The sequence below is a fragment of the Erythrolamprus reginae genome, chromosome 4, assembly GCF_031021105.1.
Source record: "Erythrolamprus reginae isolate rEryReg1 chromosome 4, rEryReg1.hap1, whole genome shotgun sequence".
NCBI classification, from domain to species: domain Eukaryota; kingdom Metazoa; phylum Chordata; class Lepidosauria; order Squamata; family Dipsadidae; genus Erythrolamprus; species Erythrolamprus reginae.
Genome location: NC_091953.1, coordinates 85,551,314 through 85,570,427, shown reverse-complemented (window position 1 = coordinate 85,570,427; position 19,114 = coordinate 85,551,314). Strand labels below are relative to the sequence as shown.

The 19,114-nt window shown below is 48.2% G+C and overlaps 1 protein-coding gene across 2 annotated transcripts in view; it reads right to left on the bottom strand.

Annotated features, from left to right (window-relative positions):
- The window catches only part of MID1 (midline 1), a 351,173-nt gene extending 336,209 nt beyond the window's left edge, over positions 1-14,964 (bottom strand). For both annotated transcript variants that reach the window (XM_070750817.1, XM_070750815.1), the window contains exon 1: positions 14,787-14,964. The gene's annotated coding sequence lies outside the window, so the exon portion shown is untranslated. The remainder of the gene's footprint in view (positions 1-14,786) is intronic.
- Positions 14,965-19,114: the final 4,150 nt, after the last annotated feature.

Here is a 19,114-nt window from a genome sequence, read left to right as displayed (position 1 = left end):
GCTCAACCCCGGGGGCTGGCAGAGATAAGAAGAGTGGGGGTTGCCGCCCAGCATTGACTCATACTGACACGGACAGAGGTGGAAAAGGAGAGGTGGAGAGGGACTGAGAAGGAGCGAGCGAGCGTGCGAATGTTCAGGGCAAGCATGCTGGGCCGACTGTGCACGAGCCGAGGAGGAAAGTAGATGGAGGAAAACGTCCCCCACAACAGCAGGACATTCCCAAAAACAACGGGATCTACCGGATAGACGCTGGACGCCGAGTGGTTACATGGTGGGCACGCTTGACGTCGGAGGGCTTTGCGGTGGACATACTCGGTGCTGGAGTGCCTGGAAGAAGGAGGGTCTGCCATTATAGTGAACAAGGAGATTGTGAGAAAGAAACTGCCAGATTGAAATTGACAGTATGAAAACCTTGTGGCTGCTGGATGCTATAACTGAAGACCAGGAGATACAGAGATACCTCTCAAATAACAGCAGAGGTACTGGCAAACATTTGGGGCGACCCATGAGAGACCGGGGGTGTCGTGGAGGTGAGAAAGCTGATAACAACGACAGTGACAAAGAGAAAACCTGGGAGGACAGAGGACAGAGTTTATACTCAGGACTGTTTGTCCTACTAATAACATCATACATCCCTCGGACTCACCTTTTTAGACTGGATGATATCTATATGAACTTGGCTTAATTGATTAATTAACTGACCAGTTGAAATATCTTCTACCTATATTTTTATTTTTATTACTTATATTTATCTATATTTTTAATAATTAATATTTTAATAATATGAACTATTAGTTTTATATTAACTCTTTTAAATTAAATTATTGTGGGGATATTTAAGTGGATGGGAGGATGGTAGTGATGGCATGAATGAATGGGACTATTTTAGTAATTATTGGAATGAATGGAATACTGTGAATGAAAATGAATGGGAGGGGAGTGATAGATGGAATGGAGTGGGTGGGAGGGAATATAATATGTATGGAATGAATGAATATGACATGAATGGAATTTTTGGCACACCTGACGCTGGAGGGGCAGGAGGGGAGGGGACACTTATCTCTGGGGTGGCAGAGGGTCAAAATATCCCGGTCTTGCTGGGGAGAGGCAGGTATGGCAGAAGCCATGGAGCTAGCCATTCCAGGGGAAGGAGGAATCGCTGCTTACTAGCGATCCCTTCTTCAGGCTCCATGAGCTTAACTCAAAGCACTGGTGATGAGTGTAATTCTGGCCCTGGGCTCAAGTTGTTGCTACTCAATGCCAGGTCGGTGGTAAATAAAGCTCTCCTCATCTGGGATCTGATCCTGGATGAGGAGGCCGACCTGGCTTGTGTGACCGAAACCTGGCTGGGCCCGGAGGGAGGAGTTCCTCTCTCTGAAATTTGCCCAGCTGGGTTTCGGGTATGGCACCAACCTCGACCCCAGGGAAGGGGGGGAGGAGTGGCTATTATAGCCAGGGAGAGTCTTGGCCTGCGTAGGCTCATTGCTCCAGAGGTTGCGGGTTGCGAGTCCCTCCTGGTGAAGTTGGACTTAGGGGTTCAGGTGGGCTTGTTACTCACGTACCTGCCTCCCAGCTGCGTGTCAACAGCCCTGCCTGTGCTGCTCGAGGAGGTGGCCGGGCTGGCGGTGGAGTTCCCAGGACTTATCGTCCTGGGGGACTTCAATCTGCCGTCGCTCGGCAGTTCCTCTGGACTGGCACAGGAGTTCATGGCCACCATGACAGCCATGGACCTGACTCAAGTAGTTCAGGGTCCGACTCACGAGGGTGGGCACGCACCCGATATGATATTCCTCTCTGAGCAACTGAGTAATGATCTGAGATTAAGGGGCTTAGAAGTGCTGCCTTTGTCGTGGTCAGATCATTTCCTACTGTGGCTTAACTTCCTGGCTCCAATCCTTCCCCGCAGGGAGGCGGAACCAATTAGGAGGTTCCGCCCCAGACGCCTGATGGATCGAGAAGGCTTCCAGATGGCGCTTGGGGTTATTCCAGATACACTTGTCCACAGTTCGGCAGAGTCTCTTGCTGAGGCCTGGAACAAGGCTGCAGGGAGGCTCTTGACCGGATTGCGCCGTTGCGACCTCTCCGCGGCACTAGACCCCGTAGAGCTCCATGGTTCAACGAGGAGCTCCGGGTGTTGAAGCGCCAGAAGAGACGTCTGGAGAAGCGATGGAGGAAGAGTAAGTCCGAATCCGATCGAACACTTGTAAGAGCTCATATTAAGACTTACAAAGTGGCGCTCAAGGCGGCAAGATGCGCGTATCATGCCGCCTTGATTGCATCAGCGGAATCCCGCCCGGCCGCTCTGTTTAGGGTAACCCGCTCCCTTCTTAATCAGAGGGGAGTTGGGGAGCCCTTGCAGAGTAGTGCCGAGGATTTTAACACGTTTTTCGCTGATAAAATCGCCCGGATCCGAGCGGACCTCGACTCCAATTGTGAAACAGAGTCGACTGACAATGAGTCAGTCGAGGTGACTGGGGCTATACATCTTTGTCCATCTGTCTGGGAGGAGTTTGACTTGGTGACACCTGATGAAGTGGACAAGGCCATTGGAGCTGTGAGTTCCGCCACTTGTTTACTGGATCCGTGTCCCTCTTGGCTGGTTTCGGCCAGTCGAGGGGTGACACGGAGCTGGGTCCAGGAGATTGTCAAAGCCTCCTTGGGGAGGGGGTCCTTTCCGCCACTTTATAAGGAAGCGGTTGTGCGCCCCCTCCTCAAGAAGCCTTCCCTGGACCCAGCCGTGCTTAATAACTACCGTCCAGTCTCCAACCTTCCCTTCATGGGGAAGGTTGTCGAGAAGGTGGTGGCACTTCAACTCCAGCGGTCCTTGGATGAAGCCGATTATCTAGGTCCTCAGCAGTCTGGATTCAGGCCCGGCTACAGCACGGAAACTGCTTTGGTCGCGTTGATGGATGATCTCTGGTGGGCCCGGGACAGGGGCTTGTCCTCTGTCCTGGTGCTCCTTGACCTATCAGCGGCTTTCAATACCATCGACCATGGTATCCTTCTGCGCCGGCTGGAGGGGTTGGGAGTGGGAGGCACTGTTCTTCAGTGGTTCTCCTCCTACCTCTCCGGTCGGTCGCAGTTGGTGTTAGTGGAGGGTCAGAGGTCGACCCCGAGGTTTCTCCCTTGTGGGGTGCCTCAGGGGTCGGTCCTCTCCCCCCTGCTATTTAATATCTACATGAAACCGCTGGGTGAGATCATCCAAGGGCATGGGGTGAGGTATCATCAATATGCCGATGATACCCAGTTGTACATCTCCACCCCATGTCCAGTCAACGAAGCAGTGGAAGTGATGTGCCAGTGCCTGGAGGCTGTTGGGGCCTGGATGGGTGTCAACAAACTCAAACTCAACCCAGACAAGACGGACTGGCTGTGGGTTTTGCCTCCCAAGGACAATTCTATCTGTCAGTCCATTATCCTGGGGGGGGAATTATTGACCCCCTCAGAGAGGGTCCACAACTTGGGCGTCCTCCTCGATCCACAGCTCACATTAGAAAAACACCTTTCAGCTGTGGCGAGGGGGGCGTTTGCCCAGGTTCGCCTGGTGCGCCAGTTGCGGCCCTATTTGGACCGGGAGTCATTGCTCACAGTCACTCATGCCCTCATCACCTCGTGGCTCGACTACTGTAATGCTCTCTACATGGGGCTACCTTTGAAAAGTGTTCGGAAACTTCAGATCGTGCAGAATGCAGCTGCGAGAGCAATTATGGGCTTCTCCAAGTATGCCCATATCACTCCAACACTCCGCAGTCTGCATTGGTTGCTGATCAGTTTCCGGTCACAATTCAAAGTGTTGGTTATGACCTATAAAGCCCTTCATGGCACCGGACCAGAATATCTTCAGGACCGCCTCCTGCCGCACGAATCCCAGCGACCGGTTAGGTCCCACAGAGTTGGTCTTCTCCGGGTCCCGTCGACTAAACAATGTCGTCTGGCGGGACCCAGGGGAAGAGCCTTCTCTGTGGGGGGGCCGACCCTCTGGAACCAGCTCCCCCCTGAGATTAGGATTGCCCCCACCCTCCCTGCCTTTCGTAAACTCCTTAAGACCCACCTTTGCCGTCAGGCATGGGGGAACTAAAACACCTCCCCCTTGCCCATGTTGTTTTGTTGATTGATTGACTGTGTGCCTGTTTTTTATATATACTGTTTTTTATGAGATTATTAATTTAAATTGGAACTGGATGGGTGGGCATTGGATTTGGTATTGTGTACTGTACTGTTTTTTATTATTGTTGTGAGCCGCTCCGAGTTTGCGGAGAGGGGCGGCATATAAATCCAATAAACCTAAACCTAAACCTATCTCTTTCTCTCCCCCCTTTCTCTCTTTCTCTCTTTCTCACTTTCTCTCTATCTTGCTGTCTGTTGCTCTCACTCACTCTCGTTCTCTCTCCGTTCTTCTCAGCGGTGGCGCGCGCACGCCCTGCCTGTCTCACCTTTGCTGAGAGAACTTTCGTCCCAGGCTCTCAGCAAGGGGGTTGCAGGAGAGACGGGGCAGGCGTTCTCTCAGCGGAGGCCAGCGAAGGTGATATTCAATGTCGGGGGCGCACGGGCGGTTGCGCACGCTCCCTATCCCCCTGCTAGCCCACTCGGAATATTCAAAATAAGAAAAGCCTTTGCCGGCGAAGGTTTTTCTTATTTTGAATATTCCGAGTGGGCTAGCAGGGAGATAGGGAGCACGCGCAACCGCCCGCGCGCCCCCGACATTGAATATCACCTTCGCCGGCCTCCGCTGAGAGAACGGCTGCCCCCCTTGCTGAGAGCCAGGGACGAAAGTGCTCTCGGCAAAGGTGAGACGGACAGGGTGTGCGTTCCGGGTGCGGGAGGAGCTGCGCTGAAAGGCAGGAGGTGGCGGAGGAGCAGAGGGGGCAGATCGGGCGGGGCGGTGGGCAGCGCGGAAAGGCCGAGGGGGCCGGAGGCACCGTGGGGAGGCAGGGGTGGCCGCGGCTCCCTTCCCTTCTGCTGCCGGCGCCTCCCCGCCCCCGCCCCCCCCCACGGGCTGGCAGGGGGATGGGGACTGCACGCCCATGGAAAAGGGCGCGCGGGGCAATATTTTGGGGTGCGCGCGCGCTCATGCACGCAGCCTACAGGGAACGGTGCTTGTGATCTGTCTCTGCTCAAAATACTCACCATTAACAACAACTCTCTGATATCTACACTTCACCCAGCTGCAAATCCACTGAACTAGCCAGGGATTAAGTCCAATCTTCACTAATTTATCTATCAGCTCTTTATGTGGAACCGTATCAAAGGCTTTGCTGAAGTCCAGATAGGCAATATCCACGGCACCACCTTCATCCAACACTTTTGTGACATAGTCAAAGAAATCAATGAGATTAGTCTGACATGATTTGCCTTCAGTAAAGCCATGCTGATTTGGGTCCAATAAGCTAACTGGCCTGTAGTTATCAGCTTCTTCTCTACTGCCCTTGTTGTGGATAGGCACAACACTGGCCATTCCCCAATCCTCAGGAACATCTCCTGTTAACAGTGATTGGTTAAACAAATCAGTCAGGGGGGTAGCAATGACAAATCTGAGTTCTTTAGGAACTCTGGGGTGGATGCCATCTGGACCCATTGCCTTATTTATCTTTAATCGTTAATCGTTCAAGTTCTTCTAAGACATCGGCTTAGAAGACATCGGCTGTACATAAATGTATACATGAGTTATGAAACTTCAACACTATCTCTGTATTTAATATATTCAAGGAAAAAGCAAATCAGAGCAATAAATCTCTTGTGATAAAAATACAGTGCTATCTTCAAAATTAGGATTTTCTTCCATAAATTGTTTCAGAAACATTGAGAAATGTCAGTTGTGTTAAATTGGTCTCATTTTTAAAATTTATTGCTGAGTAGAATGTAGACAAGTTATAGAAGTGGTGCTATTTATTAAATAGACATTTGTGGCTGCTCAATTCACACATGACAATTTGGGTGGTATATAACATTAAAAATCAACAATATAAAAACTTCAGAAATCCCCAACCATTGTGACAGTAACCAGCATGATAAGCCACTTGATTAATCCAAATCAATCTGGAGTCTCCAGTCCCACTGACAGAACCATGTCTTCAGACCATTCCAGAAAGGGACCAAGGAGAGGCCAATCTTATTTCCAAAGAAGTGTGCCTGCCAATGCATTTTGGATGAACTAAAACTTTGGAATACGCACAGTGCATTATAGGTCATAACCAACACTTTGAATTGTGACCGGAAACTGATTGGCAACCAATGCAGACTGCGGAATGTTGGTGTAACATGGGCATACCTAGGGAAGCCCATGATTGCTCTCGCAGCTGCATTCTGCACGATCTGAAGTAGTTTGCGGCACCCACCTTAATATCAAAGTTTAATGTTAATGCGGCCCGAGTTTGATACGAATGGCACTTTTCAGTGTTGTGTGCGGAGCTGAATGAACCTACCAATCACGATGGGGTATATTGCTCTCGGAAGCGGGACATCAGCCCGGCTTATTGCAAACTTGTGCCATTACCTCGGGCTCAAAAGTGGAGGTGGCTGCAGAAATTGCTACTCAGTGAGACAGAAAAAAAAGTAGAAAAGACACCAAGTGGAATTATATACTACACAGCCCCAAACATGTCTTTTTCAAAACCTGCAGTGAAGAGAAAGGTTGGTGATGAGCACAGACAATTTCAGGAAAAGTGGGAAGTGCAATATTTCTTTGTTGAACACAGCGGCATCCCGACGTATCTTATTTGCACAGAGAAAGTTGCAGTGCACAAATAATACAATTTGAAATGTCATTACACAATTAGACATGCTGAGGAGTATCAAATCCAGGGGCTTCTATATCTGCTGTATTACTATTATTATTATTTTCGTTTTCATTGTATTTATTTATTTATTACTGGTTGATTTATTTTTTTCTTATGAATTTGTTTATTTTTTTAACACAAAATAAGATGAAAAAATAAAGATATTTGATAACATTGGAATGTTTTTGTAAGAGCTTTTCTTGTGGAAAACCTGATGCGGCCCAGCCTCACCCAGACTCTACCTCCAGCGGCCCCCGGGTAAATTGAGTTTGAGACCCCTGCTCTAGCGAAGCTTCAAGATTTTGCAACTTTCAAAAATATAATTGTGCCAGGCTAAACTGGTGATGGAATGAAAAAAATATCAATGTACTTCAAGGGATAAGTAGGAAACCAGTGAAATTGTTTAAGCTGTCTTAATTTCTAGATCACTTAAGACACCTAGTGGTTAAAATCTGGGTCCAAGAAAAAGAAATACACATAAAAATTGACTTCAGTGTATAAATGGCAAATTGATACCATTTTCTTCCATTTTATTGATTTATATCCTAAAACAGAGGAGGCCTTAGATAACTGATAGATTTAATACGGAATGCATGCCAGCAAGGCAGGTACAGGCTTAGAGAGAACATTCAAATACATACAGAGTTATATAGCACCGCAGGCTGAGGCAGGAACCAATCAATACACAGTAACTTTCCCGCTTACAATGTAACTATGGAACGCGCCCTATCAGAACCTTGGATAGGGACGCCAATCGCACGGCACTAACCGGCCGGCTGTTTCTAAGCAAACACAGCACTCCTAACCCCTTGATTGACACATACATAGTCCTCTAAATATGCCGGTTTGTAGCGCATTCTCTCAGAGCGCCGAGGCATGACCGCCGGCTCTAAAACCCTTTCCGAATTTGGTTCTTGTACTCCCTCTTCAGTATCCGGAATTTCCTCACCCCTTAATGACTCCGTGGAGGCGTTTTCCCCCGACATCCTTGCGGGCAGCAATAACTCACTGTGAGCCGATCCAGTCTGCTCACGATCTCTTTCCCCTCGGAGGTCGCTCGCCCTGTCAATTCGGATCTGGTCCAAATGCCTCTTCCAAATCCTACCATCCAAAAGTTCGATTTCGAAAGACCAAGGCCCCAGTTCCCTGCTTACTCTTCCCTTTTCCCAATTCCGTCCCCCAGAGTATGCTCTAACGAAAACAGTATTTCCTACCTTTACCTGTCTGGCCGGGGTTACTGGCCACTGGACAGTTTGGGAATACCACGGGTGCAGTCTGTCCAAAATGATTCGGAGCTTGCGACCCATCAATAATTCAGCCGGGGTTTTGCCCGTGGCCACACAGGGGGTGGAATGTTGCGCTAGCAACAAATCTGCTAGCCTTTCCTGCCAAGAACCTTGCGGCATCCTTTTAAGGGCGTCTTTTACAGACCTAACTGCCCGTTCTGCCTGGCCATTACTAGCCGGATGCCACGGCGAGCTCAACGCATGTCTGATGCCAGCGGATGCTAAGAATGACTCAAACTGCACTGCTGTAAACTGGGGGCCGTTGTCCGAGACGAGGAGGTCGGGGAACCCATGCATGGCACATAAAGTCAGTAGGGCATCTATGATTGCCTGAGCACATGTAGACCTAAGCTGGACAACCTCCACCCATTTCGAATGGGCATCCACGACTATTAGGAAGGTCTGTCCCATAAAGGGATCGGCTAAATCAATGTGTATGCGAGCCCAAGGTCCTGCTGGCGGTTCCCAAACCAGCGGCTCGGCCCGGGGAGGGAAAGGACGACTTTCCTGGCACGCAGCACATCCTGCCACCCTCAGCTCTACCGCCTTGTCCAACCCTGGCCACCAAACATAGTCACGAGCTAAGCTCTTCATGCGCACTATGCCTGGGTGACCCCTGTGCAATAGTGCCAACACCTGGCTGCGCAAGGTTTCTGGAACCACCACCCTGCTACCTCGCAGCACCACCCCCTTCTCTACAGAGAACTCCGATTGGCATCTAAAAAATGGAACAAATATATCTGCGGGGGCTGCAGATGGCCATCCCCTTAACACCCATTGCCTTACTTGGGACAGTATGGCATCCCGACCAGTTATTCCAGCTACCTCGTTTGCAGAAATAGGAATGGCACTCTCAGATAGAGCGAACACAGAGCACGCTGGAGCAGGGTCGACTAGAACATCTGGCAGCGGACATCTGCTCAGGGCATCAGCGTGTGCTATGTGGCGTCCAGGCTTATAGGTAGGTGTATAATTGTAGTTCGCTAAAAAGACGATCCAGCGTGACATTCTAGGTGAAAGGACCACTGGACTTTGACGGCTGCCAGACAAAAGCCCTAGCAATGGTTGGTGGTCAGTAACCAATTCGAAATGCCGTCCATATAGGTAATCGTGGAACCGCTTGACCCCTGCAATGAGTGCCAGTGCCTCTTTGTCTATATGCCCATAATTCCTCTCTGCCTTAGCCAACGTGCGAGAGAAAAATGCCAGAGGGGCTTCAGTTCCATTGGGCAGTCTGTGGCTGAGAACAGTGCCCACCCCGTGCTGTGAAGCATCACAGGTCAATATTAAAGGTAATCCTGGTGAGTATTGGGCCAGCACATTGTTGGACAAAAGTATTGCCTTGACCCCGTTAAATGCCAATTCCTCCCTGCTTCCCCAGTGCCAGTGTGAGTGCTTGTCCAAAAGACGGTGCAAAGGTTCGGCCACCGACGCTTTATGCGGAATAAAAACCGCGTAAAAATTTAAGAGTCCTAAAAAGGCTTGCAGCTCAGCCTTGGATCGTGGCCTGGGGGCGTCCCTAATCGCCCGTGTCTTGTCAGGGGTAGGGTGAATTCCCTCTCCATCCACAATGAAACCCAGGAATTCCACCCTCGGGACACCAAAGACACACTTCTTTTCCTTTAGTTTAAGCCCCGCGTCCCTAAACTTGGACAAAACCTTTCTTACTCGTGCCATCAACCCATCTGTGGAACTCCCCGACACCAGGACATCATCAAAATATGGCACAGTTCCTTCGAGCCCATATAGCAACCTTTCCATCAGGCCCTGGAATATTCCTGGGGCAATGGAGACCCCAAATTGTAAATGGTGACACTTGAAAACCCCCCGGTGGGTGATGATTGACTGCGCTTCTGCAGCTAGGGGGTCGACGGGAAGCTGCTGATAAGCCTGAGTCAGGTCAAGCTTCGCGAACACCCGACCCTTTCCCAAGGTATGCAGCAGCTGTTGCACCACTGGCAGCGGATATGAGTGATGTGCCAACGCTTTGTTAATGGAACATTTGTAGTCCCCACACAGCCTAATTCCCCCATCCCCCTTGAAAGCAATAACCACCGGGGTTTCCCATTTTGCCTGATCCACCGGTTCTAGCACCTCCTGGGCAATCAGCCTATCCAGCTCCTCATTCACTTTCGGCCGAAGGGGAATGGGCACCCGGCGGGCTTTTAAACGAACCGCCGGTTCTTGTGGATTTAAACCAAATGAAATCGGGGTTCCCGTATAACAGCCCAACTGACCATCAAATACTGTTGGAAATTCCCGTGCCAGAACCTCAAACCGTCCCATATCGCTGACAGCATTTACCCCAATTACAGAGAGTCCCAAAGCCTTGAACCAGTCCAATTCTAAAAGGTTAGAGAATGGCCCATTAATTACAATCAGAGGCAATTTGCCCACAAAAGTTTTGAAACGGACTGGAAAACGACCCTCCCCCAAAATAGGAATTGGTGTCCCTTGATAGTCTTTCAGTTGCACAGCACATGGAGACAGGCGACCTCTGCTGATAGCTGGGAAACAGCGCTTCAATGTTGCCCACGAAACTAAGGAGTGGGCAGATCCAGTGTCCACTTGCATTGGGCACCTCGAAGTTCCCAACTGGACCTCCAACGAGATCTTCTCCGCTGAATTAGACATCTCCTTCACAAAAGTGGTAGCCAAACGTGGCCGGCTATAGATAGCGTTGCAATCCTCCCGCCGGTTTGAAGGGAATTTCCTCTGCCATCGGGGGGTGAAACTTTGGGGCTCCCGTTGCTCCCGGGTCGCGGCTGTGGAAACTCTGCGAGAACGGCAGACCCTGGAAAGGTATCCTTTGGCACCGCAGTGCCAACACACGGAATCACGGGAAGGGCAGGAGGACCTCAGATGATTACCCCCACAACCCTGACAAGGCGACTGGGGCAGCCGGGGACGTGTAGAAGGAGCATCTCGGTTCCTATTCACTGCCAATTTGCACACCTCCTCCTCCTCTGCCCCAAGACTGCCTTCCTCTTCAGGGAGAACGGTGGCCTTATCCGTGGAAACAGCACTCTTGTGGGTGACATTCACGGCACTGTCCATGGCTGCCAGCGACTGCGTTGACAGCTCAAACGCACGAGCCTCCGCTAGCGCCACTTGGAATGTCAGATCCCTAATGGCCAGGAGACGCCACTTAAGACGACCATCTCTCACCCCAATTACAAGCCTGTCAAGGAGGTAATCATTCAGGTCAGCGAATTCGCAATACAATGCCGCTTGGCGAAGGGCGGCCACATAGTCGTTTATAGACTCCCCCTCGGCTTGGTTCCGCTGGTAAAATTTATAGCGCCGTGCACACCGTGAGGGAGCTGGGGCATAATGGTCCTGCAAAGTTTTTAAAAAGTCATCCCAAGACACGTCGTGGATCGAAGTAGGGGCAAACAATGCACGGGCAGTTTCAAACATCTCGGGGCCACAAAACCCCAGGAAATATGATCTTTTCCTATCCCCGGAAATTTCTGTGTACCCATTGGAGATTAAGAAGCAATCAAAACGGGCGACATAGGAGTCCCACGTCTCCCCTTGGGGATTGAAGGGGGCGAAAATAAGCTGCACTGACATTTTCACTTACTTACACAGTCCAAGCATATAATTCTCTGAAGAAATGGCTAGAATCCTCGTCGCCAGTAAAACAGAGGAGGCCTTAGATAACTGATAGATTTAATACGGAATGCATGCCAGCAAGGCAGGTACAGGCTTAGAGAGAACATTCAAATACATACAGAGTTATATAGCACCGCAGGCTGAGGCAGGAACCAATCAATACACAGTAACTTTCCCGCTTACAATGTAACTATGGAAAGCGCCCTATCAGAACCTTGGATAGGGATGCCAATCGCACGGCACTAACCGGCCGGCTGTTTCTAAGCAAACACAGCATATCCCATCTATTTCTGTCTATAATTAATACTACACATCAAATCAGAAGATATAATGCACCAAAATACAGTATATCTCAGCATATACACATGTGCACACACATAAAAGCACAACAGCAATTCAAATAGTCAATTTGAACAATGGCACCTAAAAATAGTAGTCAGTATATAACCAATCAACATCATTAATTAAATTCCCACCCCCAAGTATTGAAAGACCAGAAAAAAATATTTACAGTGATCCCCCGCTCGTTGCGAGGGTTCCGTTCCGGGACCCCCCGCAACGAGCGGGTTTTCGCGAAGTAGCGCTGCGGAAGTAAAAACACCATCTGCGCATGTGCAGATGGTGTTTTTACTTCCGCAGCGCTAGCGAGGAGCCGAAGATTGGGGGCGGCGCAGGTGTTTTAAAACGTCCCCGCCGACATGGGGGGCTCGCGTTGTCTTCGGGACTCATTGGAAAGTCGCGCGGGTGTTTTAAAACATCCCCGCCGACATGGGGGGCTCGCTAGCACACCCCGAACCCCCAACCCGGGTTTGGGGGTGTGCTAGCGAGCCCCCCATGTCGGCGGGGATGTTTTAAAACACCCGCGCGACTTTCCAATGAGTCCCGAAGACAACGCGTTTGTCTTCGGGACTCATTGGAAAGTCGCGCGGGTGTTTTAAAACGTCCCCGCCGACATGGGGGGCTCGCTAGCACACCCCCGAACCCCCAACCCGGGTTTGGGGGTGTGCTAGCGAGCCCCCCATGTCGGCGGGGATGTTTTAAAACACCCGCGCGACTTTCCAATGAGTCCCAAAGACAATGCGTTTGTCTTCGGGACTCATTGGAAAGTCGAGCGGGTGTTTTAAAACATCCCCGCCGACATGGGGGGCTCGCTAGCACACCCCCGAACCCCCAACCCGGGTTTGGGGGTGTGCTAGCGAGCCCCCCATGTCGGCGGGGATGTTTTAAAACACCCGCGCGACTTTCCAATGAGTCCCGAAGACAACGCGTTTGTCTTCGGGACTCATTGGAAAGTCGCGCGGGTGTTTTAAAATGTCCCCGCCGGCATGGGGGGCTTCCTAGCAGCCCCCCAAACCTGGGTTGGGGGTCCGGGGGGTGCTGGCAAGCCCCCCATGCCGGTGGCGACGTTTTAAAACAGCCGCGCCGCCCCCAATCTTCGGCTCCTCGCTAGCGGGCAGGCAGGCGGCTCCTCGCTAGCGGGCAGGCAGGCGAGAGCTAGCGCCAGCGAACGGCTTGTCCGCGCTCGCTCTGGCTGCGAGAATGAACGGTGTGGGCGGGCGAAGGGCGGGCAGCAGCGAGGAGTTTGCGTGGGCGGTGGGGAAACTCCTTGCTGATGCCCGCTGCTCGCCCTCCCGCCAGCAAGAGGGGGAAGACCCAGGGAAGCCACCCAGCAGCTGATCTGCCGGGCACCATCTACGCATGCGTGCCCATAGAAAAAAGGGCACGCATGCGCAGATGGTGTTTTGACTTCCGGGTTGAAAAATCGCAAATTACCCTGTTCTCAATGGTCGGGGACGCAATAACCGGGGGATCACTGTATTCTTAATGAAGAGCAGATTTAAGAAAAGATTAGACTAAACTAAGTGTTCAAATTATACACAGTTGAGTTCTTGTCTCATTCTTTGAGTCAAACTCATTATATGAAATGAGTTGTTATAACTATCTCATTATAATAGTTTATGGATGCCAAGTAACTCCAATAATATTTTATTCCACTTTCAAAATCAATTTAATGTACTTATGTACATGCCTAGTAGTATCAAAATATTCAAGATGCACAAAAATGCCTTTTAATTCCAAAGTATATTTTTTAAATTTTTCTATTTAAAATAACATAAAATAACAATTTTTAAAATTCATAATGTAAATGTTAAATCTGTTATCCCATAATATTGCGCTTAATATTTAGGATATAGCAATAGCACTTACTGCTTTACAATGCTTTACAGTCCTCTCTAAGAAGTTTAGAGTCAGCATATTGCCCTCCAAAATCTGGATCCTCATCTTACCGACCTCTGAAGGATGGAAGGCCTTGAGCTGGTGAGAATCTAACTGCTGGCAGCTGGCAGTCAGCAGAAGTAGCCTACAGTACTGCATTCCAATCACTGCCCCACCACGCTTTTTGTAAAAGAATTAACATATTGTACTATAATTGCTTCCCTCAGTTTCAATAATCAAATGCCCCCCAAAAAGTAAAAATGTGTTTTTTCAAAACATTCATCTTTTACAGAAAGGGACAAAAGGTATTCATTTCAGATTTAAAATTCATGCACGAGTTCTGGAATATTGTCAGTATGCTAAAACCTCTTAAAAGGGAATCCATTTTTTAAAAAAATGTTCGATTTAAAACTCTGGAGAAAGGAACCCCTGAGATAAATGGAGAGAATTCATCTTTACTGTTTTTATTTCATATGTTTAACAATACTCGGATACTGTATCCAGGACAACGCAATTGTAAAAAAAAAAAAAAAGAGTTATCAACATTCAAAACCAAAAAACGAAGTTTGTGTGAAACCTGCAACTCTCCCTCGACTCTTCTCATCTTACCGTCTTCTTCTCGCGCTCCCGCCAAGCCGCATCTCTTCTCCATCTGTTGAGAGGAAGTTCGCCATCTCTTTTGAGGAGAAAAGTGGATGCAATAGACGAAGCAGAAGCATACGCACCGTACAAGAAACCAGAGAGACGGACTCTACCCCTAGCTGCTGCCCCGCAGCTGAATCCACTCTAAAGTATAAGAAGTGATTCCCAGGCGCTCCCAAAGCAAACTCTGCTTTTCCCTTCCGCTTTAAAAATAAATTAAGAATGTTTACGAATGTCAGTATCTTACCCTGATCTCCATTGTTTATTATGTCCCGGACTCCGTTTTTCTGAAGAAAAAATGGAAAGTTACTAGCTTGTTCAGGCAGAAAGGAGGCTTCCTGCTTTCACGCCGGTTTTGCGTGGTTACTCTTAGGACCAGCTGAGCTTTGTATACTGTAGTCCGGTTCAGGAAATTCAGCTCTGAACAGGCTTACAATCACTCCCACTCTGGAGGGTGTGAGTTCTTACTTGTCTCTCCAGGGAGCTTAAACATCAGCCAAGCTGATTTAAGACTAATGGAGAGAAGAACCAGAAATTTAACTCTAAAAATGCCAAATGGTTTAACATGCATTTTGGACAAGAGCCCCTGCAAAATGGTATTGTTTAAAATGTTTGGATAAATTTAATATTCATGTCTGATTTTCTGATTCAGTAGTATTCAATCTTCACCAATGCAAATAAGATTTTAACAAATGATTAGGCAATGCTAATGTTGAAGACAGAAGGGTACAAGAAATTATCTATACATTAAGGTGGAATCTTTTCTCTCCCTCAGTTTCAATTGGGTAAGTTTTCTGGCACTGGTTCCCAGTGAAAACCATTTGATACATAGACACATCACAGTGGCTAAACGTTGATTATGCAGCTGCTTCACCAACATGCTGATTCCCAATTTCTTCCTCCTAAAGCCATTTTCTTTCCAATCCTGTGCTTTCTGGATTACAGTATATCCTCTCTTCCATACCTGGATAGCACTCACATCCAGGGGTGTATCCATAGCAGCTAAGAAACAGAAAAATATATTGAAAAGTAAGTCCTGCTCCTCCAGCCCTTCATCACTGTCTCAATTCAGCCCTTTCTATTTCTGAGAAGTAGAAGAAAGGATAGGCTTAAGGTTGGGTAACCAGTTATTGATAATTGCTAACAGCTTTGGGCTGGCTGAGCAACAAGACAATCAGGAACAAAACAATTGTAAGATCTGTGGTAAGTGAGGAGCTTGAATTTGGATGTCCCTCAGTCTAGCCCAGCAATGTCTCATTCACGTTGTACACAATTATTGGTAACATCATGGATATGGTCGTGTCCAATAGAGAAGTGATTTAACTATGCTTTTTTTTTTCCAGGCAGTTTTTGTTGTGTCTCAGACCAGTTTCAGCCCTGGAATGTCCTGGTGGTTTCCACACCCAAGTACTAATTAGATGTAACCCTGCTTATTTTTTTAAGATTAACTCAACCAATTACAGAACACTGGCTCCAGCTGCAATTAAAATTGGCATTAGAGGCTATTAGTTTGCCTGAGGGAGACAAAGTCCCAATCTACTTTCTCCCCCCCCCTCTCCCTTATCCACACTGATAAAAATGTTCTTTAAATCATCCATAGTTCATGTAGCAGTTCTTGCCCAAATTATATTAAAACAATTATTCCATATTCGTTCAGTAAACAAATACTAACTTTAAGCCTGCAGACAAATAATATGTAATAAAGAAATAGTAGAAAATTTCATGGGGTGGTTTTTGTAAAAAAATTCCTTGATAGTGTTGGAAGTAAAATCCAGTCTGGTTCCAAGCCAAGAGAAAGACACAGGAGCCAATGAATTAGGAGGCAAGCTGCAGGAAAGGAGGTCTCCACTTATTTAGGAATCAGAAGCCAAGTGACTCAGCATCAGTTCTGGGACAGCTGATAGCTTGGCATGGGTGATTTTTATACCCCTTTGGACCTTTGAGATGCCTTGCAGGATTATTTGATTAGTCTATCTATCTATCTATCTATCTATCTATCTATCTATCTATCTATCTATCTATCTATCTATCTATCTATCTATCCATCCATCCATCCATCCATCCATCCATCCACCCACCCACCCACCCACCCACTTACTTACTTACTTACTTACTTATTGGATTTATATGCCGCCCCTCTCCGAAGACTTATGTGCATTTTTGTATTCTAATTGTCCCTATTTGGTTTCCTGGTTGGTGGCCAGGGTCAAGGGCAGGCTAGCCTTGGGGAAATGTGGGGAATGGAAATTCTATGTAGTTTTGTATTTCTGACTTAATCCTGCCAATTCTCTATTGTCTCTATTGTCAGGCCTGGAAGCCATCTATCTTCTGCAAATCTAGGACTGGGTTATCTATTTCTAGATGGGGCTCCTCACTCTCTTTCCATTGGTGTTTTCTCAGTTCAACAACTCTTCCCAACAGTACCAGTACAGCATGTGGGAGGGCTTTAGTTTAGATCTTAGCACTTTTAAAATTCCATAATCAAAGATACTATTTTCTGCCAAATTAATGCTACAGCTTTGTCAGTCAGCAGGGTCCATAAGAACATAAGAACACAAGAAGAGCCATGTTGAATCGTGGCAAAGCCCATTGAATCCAGCATTCTGTGTCACATAGTGGCCCACCAATTTTACACCCCCTGCAAAGTTTGCATGAACATCTTAATTTCAAGCCTGGCTGGACAGGCAATACTTTCTTCCCCAAGAATCCATCCATTTCCCTAGGGGAGTTCTTGGCAGGATCTTTGACCTTGAGTTCCTCAAACAAACAAACAAACAAACAAATAAATAAATACATTTTATGGGTCATATCCTCTGTCTGCAGTGAGACTCCAAGCCTCCTTTCCTGGGTCCCCCACAATCACAGTTTTACTCCATACTATTTGTTTGTTTGTTTGTTTGATTAATTGTTTGATTGATTGATTGATTGATTTGTATGCCGCCCCTCTCCATAGACTTGGGGCAGCTCACAATAACAATAAAAAATTCAAGACAAATCTAATAATTTAAAAACATTTTAAAAAACCCGTTATTAAAGCAGACATACACACAAACATACTGTACATAAATTGTATAGGCCCGGGGGAGATGTCTCAATTACCCCATGCCTGACGGCAGAGGTGGGTTTTAAGGAGTTTACAAAAGGCAAGGAGGGTGGGGGCAGTTCTAATCTCAGGGGGGAGCTGGTTCTAGAGGGTCAGGACAGCCACAGAGAAGGCTCTTCCCCTGGGACCCACCAAATGACATTGTTTAGTCGACGGGACCCGGAGAAGGCCAACTCTGTGGGACCTGATTGGTCACTGGGATTCGTGCGGCAGAAGGCAGTCCCGGAGATATTCTGGTCCGATGCCATGAAGGGCTTTATAGGTCATAACCAACACTTTGAATTGTGACCAGAAATTGATCGGCAAGCAATGCAGACTGCAGAGTGTTGGTGTAACATGGGCATACCTTGGGAAGCCCATGATTGCTCTCGCAGCTGTATTCTGCACGATCTGAAGTTTCCAAACACTTTTCAAAGGTAGCCCCCAGTAGTCGAATCTCGAGGTGATGAGGGCATGAGTGACTGTGAGCAGTGACTCCCAGTCCAAATAGGGCCACAACTGGTGCACCAGGTGAACCTGGGCAAACGACCTCCTCGCCACAGCTGAAAGATGGTTCTCTAATGTGAGCTGTGGGTTATGGATGGACAGATGGAATTGTCCTTGGGAGGCTGAACTCACAGCCACTCCATCTTATCCGGGTTGAGTTTGAGTCTGTTGACACCCATCCAGACCCCAACAGCCTCCAGGCACTAGCACATCACTTCCACTGCTTCGTTGACTGGACATGGGGTGGAGATGCACAACTGGGTATCATCTGCGTACTGATGATACCTCACCCCATGCCTCTGGATGATCTCACCCAGCGGTTTCATGTAGATATTGAATAGCAGGGGGGAGAGGACCAACCCCTGAGGCACCCCACAAGGGAGTAACCTTGAAGTCGACCTCTGACCCCCCACTAACACTGACTGCGACTGACCACTGAAGAACAGTGCCTCCCACTCCCAACCCCTCCAGCCGGCGCAGAAGGATACCATGGTCGATGGTATCAAAAGCCGCTGAGAGGTTCAAGAAGCACCAGGACAGAGGATAAACCCCTGTCCCGGGCCCACCAGAGATCATCCATCAATGCAGACCAAAGCAGTTTCCTTGCTGTAGCCGGGCCTGAATCCTGACTGCGGAGGGCCTACCACAAGATGAAGGTACCTTCCAACCTTCAGCCTGCCACATCAAGGTTTTCAGCAAATGGCCTGGGAGGACATTGTCCATAGAAATTCCCCAGAGAATTTGTTTGTTTGTTTGTTTTGTCAAGTACATATTGGTGTTATACAAAGATAAAACAATGTTTATATACATGATACTAGTAAGTGGGAAACATTAGGACAGGGGACGGAAGGCATGCTGGTGCACATGCACACTCCTTACTGATCTCTTAGGAATCGGGAAAGCTCAACAGTGGACAGTCTAAGGCAGTGATGACAAACCTATGGCACAGGTGCCACAGGTGGCATTTATTTATTTATGTATTTATT